We start from the raw sequence: 6,709 nt of genomic DNA, 5'->3' as shown, positions 1-6,709 counted from the left end.
CGGAGAGAGACAGAGACAGAGCGAGGGCGAGGAGGAGACGGAGAGAGACAGAGACAGAGCGAGGGCGAGGAGGAGACGGAGAGAGAGACAGAGACAGAGCGAGGGCGAGGAGGAGACGGAGAGAGACAGAGACAGAGCGAGGGCGAGGAGGAGACGGAGAGAGACAGAGACAGAGCGAGGGCGAGGAGGAGACGGAGAGAGAGACGGAGACAGAGCGAGGGCGAGACGGAGACGGAGAGAGAGACAGAGACAGAGCGAGGGCGAGGAGGAGACGGAGAGAGAGACAGAGACAGAGCGAGGGCGAGACGGAGCGAGAGACAGAGCGAGGGCGAGGAGGAGACGGAGAGAGAGACAGAGACAGAGCGAGGGTGAGACGGAGCGAGAGACAGAGACAGAGCGAGGGCGAGGAGGAGACGGAGAGAGAGACAGAGACAGAGCGAGGGCGAGGAGGAGACGGAGAGAGACAGAGACAGAGACAGAGCGAGGGCGAGGAGGAGACGGAGAGAGAGACAGAGACAGAGCGAGGGCGAGGAGGAGACGGAGAGAGAGACAGAGACAGAGCGAGGGCGAGGAGGAGACGGAGAGAGAGACAGAGACAGAGCGAGGGCGAGGAGGAGACGGAGAGAGAGAGAGAGACAGAGCGAGGAGGAGACGGAGAGAGAGAGAGAGACAGAGCGAGGGCGAGGAGGAGACGGAGAGAGAGACAGAGCGAGGGCGAGGAGGAGACGGAGAGAGAGAGAGAGACAGAGCGAGGGCGAGGAGGAGACGGAGAGAGAGACGGAGACAGAGCGAGGGCGAGGAGGAGACGGAGAGAGAGAGAGAGACAGAGCGAGGGCGAGGAGGAGACGGAGAGAGAGAGAGAGACAGAGCGAGGGCGAGGAGGAGACGGAGAGAGACAGAGACAGAGCGAGGGCGAGGAGGAGACGGAGAGAGAGACAGAGACAGAGCGAGGGCGAGGAGGAGACGGAGACAGAGACAGAGACAGAGCGAGGGCGAGGAGGAGACGGAGAGAGAGAGAGAGACAGAGCGAGGGCGAGGAGGAGACGGAGAGAGACAGAGCGAGGGCGAGGAGGAGACGGAGAGAGAGACAGAGACAGAGCGAGGGCGAGGAGGAGACGGAGAGAGAGACAGAGACAGAGCGAGGGCGAGGAGGAGACGGAGAGAGAGGCAGAGACAGAGCGAGGGCGAGGAGGAGACGGAGAGAGAGGCAGAGACAGAGCGAGGGCGAGGAGGAGACGGAGAGAGAGACAGAGACAGAGCGAGGGCGAGACGGAGCGAGAGACAGAGCGAGGGCGAGGAGGAGACGGAGAGAGAGACAGAGACAGAGCGAGGGCGAGACGGAGCGAGAGACAGAGACAGAGCGAGGGCGAGGAGGAGACGGAGAGAGAGACAGAGACAGAGCGAGGGCGAGGAGGAGACGGAGAGAGACAGAGACAGAGACAGAGCGAGGGCGAGGAGGAGACGGAGAGAGAGACAGAGACAGAGCGAGGGCGAGGAGGAGACGGAGAGAGAGACAGAGACAGAGCGAGGGCGAGGAGGAGACGGAGAGAGAGACAGAGACAGAGCGAGGGCGAGGAGGAGACGGAGAGAGAGACAGAGACAGAGCGAGGGCGAGGAGGAGACGGAGAGAGAGACAGAGACAGGGCGAGGAGGAGACGGAGAGAGAGACAGAGACAGAGCGAGGGCGAGGAGGAGACGGAGAGAGAGACAGAGACAGAGCGAGGGCGAGGAGGAGACGGAGAGAGAGACAGAGACAGAGCGAGGGCGAGGAGGAGACGGAGAGAGAGACAGAGACAGAGCGAGGGCGAGGAGGAGACGGAGAGAGAGACAGAGACAGAGCGAGGGCGAGGAGGAGACGGAGAGAGAGAGAGAGACAGAGCGAGGGCGAGGAGGAGACGGAGAGAGAGACAGAGACAGAGCGAGGAGGAGACGGAGAGAGAGACAGAGACAGAGCGAGGGCGAGGAGGAGACGGAGAGAGAGACAGAGACAGAGCGAGGGCGAGGAGGAGACGGAGAGAGAGACAGAGACAGAGCGAGGGCGAGGAGGAGACGGAGAGAGAGACAGAGACAGAGCGAGGGCGAGGAGGAGACGGAGAGAGAGAGAGAGACAGAGCGAGGGCGAGGAGGAGACGGAGAGAGAGAGAGAGACAGAGCGAGGGCGAGGAGGAGACGGAGAGAGAGAGAGAGACAGAGCGAGGGCGAGGAGGAGACGGAGAGAGAGAGAGAGACAGAGCGAGGGCGAGGAGGAGACGGAGAGAGAGACAGAGACAGAGCGAGGGCGAGGAGGAGACGGAGAGAGAGACAGAGACAGAGCGAGGGCGAGGAGGAGACGGAGAGAGAGAGGGAGACAGAGCGAGGGCGAGGAGGAGACGGAGAGAGAGACGGAGACAGAGCGAGGGCGAGGAGGAGACGGAGAGAGAGACAGAGACAGAGCGAGGGCGAGGAGGAGACGGAGAGAGAGACAGAGACAGAGCGAGGGCGAGGAGGAGACGGAGAGAGAGACAGAGACAGAGCGAGGGCGAGGAGGAGACGGAGAGAGAGACAGAGACAGAGCGAGGGCGAGGAGGAGACGGAGAGAGAGACAGAGACAGAGCGAGGGCGAGGAGGAGACGGAGAGAGACAGAGACAGAGCGAGGGCGAGGAGGAGACGGAGACAGAGCGAGGGCGAGGAGGAGACGGAGAGAGAGAGAGAGACAGAGCGAGGGCGAGGAGGAGACGGAGAGAGAGACAGAGACAGAGCGAGGGCGAGGAGGAGACGGAGAGAGAGACAGAGCGAGGGCGAGGAGGAGACGGAGCGAGAGACAGAGACAGAGACAGAGCGAGGGCGAGGAGGAGACGGAGCGAGAGACAGAGACAGAGCGAGGGCGAGGAGGAGACGGAGCGAGAGACAGAGACAGAGCGAGGGCGAGACGGAGACGGAGAGAGAGAGAGAGACAGAGCGAGGGCGAGGAGGAGACGGAGAGAGAGACAGAGACAGAGCGAGGGCGAGGAGGAGACGGAGCGAGAGACAGAGACAGAGCGAGGGCGAGGAGGAGACGGAGAGAGAGAGAGAGACAGAGCGAGGGCGAGGAGGAGACGGAGAGAGAGAGAGACAGAGCGAGGGCGAGGAGGAGACGGAGCGAGAGACAGAGACAGAGCGAGGACGAGGAGGAGACGGAGAGAGAGACAGAGACAGAGCGAGGGCGAGGAGGAGACGGAGAGAGACAGAGACAGAGCGAGGGCGAGGAGGAGACGGAGACAGAGCGAGGGCGAGGAGGAGACGGAGAGAGAGACAGAGACAGAGCGAGGGCGAGGAGGAGACGGAGAGAGAGACAGAGACAGAGCGAGGGCGAGGAGGAGACGGAGAGAGAGACAGAGACAGAGCGAGGGCGAGGAGGAGACGGAGAGAGAGACAGAGACAGAGCGAGGGCGAGGAGGAGACGGAGAGAGAGACAGAGACAGAGCGAGGGCGAGGAGGAGACGGAGAGAGAGACAGAGACAGAGCGAGGGCGAGGAGGAGACGGAGAGAGAGACAGAGGCAGAGCGAGGGCGAGGAGGAGACGGAGAGAGAGAGAGACAGAGCGAGGGCGAGGAGGAGACGGAGCGAGAGACAGAGCGAGGGCGAGGAGGAGACGGAGAGAGAGACAGAGACAGAGCGAGGGCGAGGAGGAGACGGAGAGAGACAGAGCGAGGGCGAGGAGGAGACGGAGAGAGAGACAGAGACAGAGCGAGGGCGAGGAGGAGACGGAGAGAGAGACAGAGACAGAGCGAGGGCGAGGAGGAGACGGAGAGAGAGACAGAGACAGAGCGAGGGCGAGGAGGAGACGGAGAGAGAGACAGAGACAGAGCGAGGTCGAGGAGGAGACGGAGAGAGAGACAGAGGCAGAGCGAGGGCGAGGAGGAGATGGGGAGGGGGAGAGGGAGAGCAACAGAGAGAGAGAGCTCTTTCGTTCACCCTCCCCTCCCTCGCCCCTTCCCTGACCCCCTCCCCTCCCTCACCCTCTCCATCCCCCCTCTGGCCCCCTCCCCCCCAACTCTCTCAGGGCCCCCTTCCTCCCAAACTCTCTCTGGCACCCCCCCCCCTCCTCTCTCTCTCTGGTCCCCCCCCCAGCTCTCTCTCTCTCTGTCTTTCCCTGTCACATTCCAAGCTTTCAGTGCGATGCAGTCCTTTTGAAGGCAGCTGTTGTGATGAGGGGAATGTATTTGCTGTTTGAAATAGTACAGAGCAGGCTCTGAGCCACAAAACTGACACAATCATCAGCGTCCTCTCTGTAAATGTTGCTTCCAAAGTAGGTTTTGTCAGCACAGCAGGGGAAGCGTCTGTGCCGTTTGCTGAATGGAGGCTGTGGGGACAGAGAACCACTGCTTATCACCAGCTTAACATCCAACAGGATCATGGTTAACACTCCAACCATTATCTTGGAAATGAGTCTGTTTGTGAACTGAACTCTTCACTCACCTGATAGAGCAACACTCCGAAAGCTCGTGCTACCAAATAAACCTGTTGGATTTTAACCTGGTCTTGTGAGACTTCTTACTGTTTACCCCAATCCAATGCTGGCATCTCCACATCACAACTGCTTATCAAAATGGCAAACTCTTAGTACTGTCCTAGCATAAAATCAGGAGGTCATTCAGCCCTTGGAGTCTGCTCCAATATTCACCATGATCTTGGCTGATCATCCAACACAAGAGCCTGATTCTGCCCCCAAGCACCACCCTCCCCCTTCGCCCCCAAGAGCAACATCTAACCGCTTCTTAGAAACATTCAAGTGTTTTGACCTCAACTGCTTCCTGTGATAGTGAATTCCACACTCTGGGTGAAGAACTTCCTCCTCATCTCAGGAATTACTGAGTGTTGCTGCACAGCTGTGGGATTGGGCAGTGGGATTAGTTTGGGGATTGATACAGGCCCATGGGGAGAGTACGGGATTAGTTTTGATGCAGGGCCGTGGGGAGAGAGCGGGAGGGGGTTAGATTGGGGGATCGATGCAGGGCCGTGGGGAGAGAGCGGGGGGGGGGTTAGATTGGGGGATCGATGCAGGGCCGTGGGGAGAGAGCGGGAGGGGGTTAGATTGGGGGATCGATGCAGGGCCGTGGGGAGAGAGCGGGGGGGGGTTAGATTGGGGGATCGATGCAGGGCCGTGGGGAGAGAGCGGGAGGGGGTTAGATTGGGGGATCGATGCAGGGCCGTGGGGAGAGAGCGGGGGGGGGGTTAGATTGGGGGATCGATGCAGGGCCGTGGGGAGAGAGCGGGAGGGGGTTAGATTGGGGGATCGATGCAGGGCCGTGGGGAGAGAGCGGGAGGGGGTTAGATTGGGGTATCGATGCAGGGCCGTGGGGAGAGAGCGGGAGGGGGTTAGATTGGGGGATCGATGCAGGGCCGTGGGGGTTAGATTGGGGGATCGATGCAGGGCCGTGGGGAGAGAGCGGGGGGGGGGGGGGTTAGATTGGGGGATCGATGCAGGGCCGTGGGGAGAGAGCGGGGGGTGGGGGGGGTTAGATTGGGGGATCGATGCAGGGCCGTGGGGAGAGCGCGCGGGGGGGTGGGGGGGGGGGGCGGTGGGGTTAGATTGGGGGATCAACACAGGGCCATGGGGAGAGAGCGGGGGGGGGCGGTGGTGGTGGGGTTAGATTGGGGAATCGATGCAGGCCGTGGGGAGAGAAGCAGGGGTTAGTGGGGTTAGTTTGGGGATTGATGTAGGGCTACAAGAACGGGACGACGTCTTTCACGTACTCTGCCAAATGAAAAACTACCTTGATTTTAGAATTGGGACAATGCAGAGCACATCTATTCAGTAGCCAGACTCTCATTTCAGCGAGCAAGCACACGATAGGCAAAGCTTGTGCTGTAAAGCTTTGAATAATTTATGGCAGTGTATTTGCTGTTCCACGAAACTACACATTTTGTAAAATGAGAGAATGGTTACATTATAGGAGGCTATTCAGTCTTGTTTCCATTTTGGCTCTCTGGAAAAGTAATTTAGCCACTGCAGCATCCAGTTTGCATGACAGCCTGTGGCTGCAGCAATTTGTCAAAAGCATTTTGGATGTCAGTGTATGCTACATTAACTTATTACATCATCAAAAACTCAATCAAATTGATTTAACATTTACTTTTAAACAAATCAGTGTTGGTTATCCTTGATTGATCTGCAGTTGTCAAAGTGAGTTATATTTGTTCTGGATTACCATTCCCAAAGGCTTTCCCATCACTGCAGTTAAGCTGACTGACCTCCATTGCACTGTAAATTTGACTCTACATCTCAGGAGTACAAGATTAAAACATCCAGTTGTTCTTCACTTTCCACCCTTACTTCTCTCGATGTCCTTAGCTGCATATTTCTAGACCTGCTGCCACTTTTAACCCACCTGTGGCTCTAGTGGTTTTCACACGAGATTGAACATTTTCCACTTCTACTCATCACTTCGCTCATCCAGGAGTTTTGGATTTTTTCTTGCCCCACCATTCACCTTAAAAACTTTTATCCCTCAAAATTTCCCCTGAATGAAACTTGACCCACTTTGTTCCCCAGATCCAGCAATGTCATTACACGCCGGTCCAGAAATATACTGATAAAATTCCTCGGAATGCTCTTCAGAAACCTTCCTCCTCCCCACCCCCGCCCCACTTTCCAAACCCAGACTTTACTGGGACAATTCACATGTCAAAGTCCTCCCCCAACATGCTGTTTCTCCAATTCATTACAGAAACTCAGTAAAAGAATGC

The sequence above is a fragment of the Carcharhinus amblyrhynchos genome, chromosome X (assembly GCF_965287045.1).
Source record: "Carcharhinus amblyrhynchos chromosome X, sCarAmb.v2.hapA, whole genome shotgun sequence".
Lineage (NCBI taxonomy): Eukaryota > Metazoa > Chordata > Chondrichthyes > Carcharhiniformes > Carcharhinidae > Carcharhinus > Carcharhinus amblyrhynchos.
The sequence above is the reverse complement of the archived record's forward strand: the minus strand, read 5'-3'. Positions refer to the sequence as shown.